The sequence below is a fragment of the Penaeus monodon genome, chromosome 20 (assembly GCF_015228065.2).
Source record: "Penaeus monodon isolate SGIC_2016 chromosome 20, NSTDA_Pmon_1, whole genome shotgun sequence".
NCBI lineage: Eukaryota > Metazoa > Arthropoda > Malacostraca > Decapoda > Penaeidae > Penaeus > Penaeus monodon.
The window spans coordinates 31,266,745-31,267,051 of record NC_051405.1 but is presented as its reverse complement, the minus strand read 5'-3'; positions in this window follow the sequence as shown (position 1 = coordinate 31,267,051).

The following is a 307-nucleotide window of genomic DNA, read 5'->3' as shown; positions in this document are numbered from 1 at the left end:
ATATATAAAAATTTTTTTATATAAAAAAATTTTATATTAAAAAAAAAATTTTTTTTTTTATTATAATATATAAATTTTAAAAAAATATATATTTAAAAAATTTTAAATATTTATTAAAAAATAAAAAAATATATATATAATATATAATTTTTTAAAAAAAAAATTTTTAAAAAAAAAAAATATTTTTTTTTTTTTTTATATATATATTTAAAAATAATAAAATATATTATATATATAAATTAAAAATTAAAATTTTTTATTATTATTATTATATAAAATTTTTTTATAAATATATATATATATATAT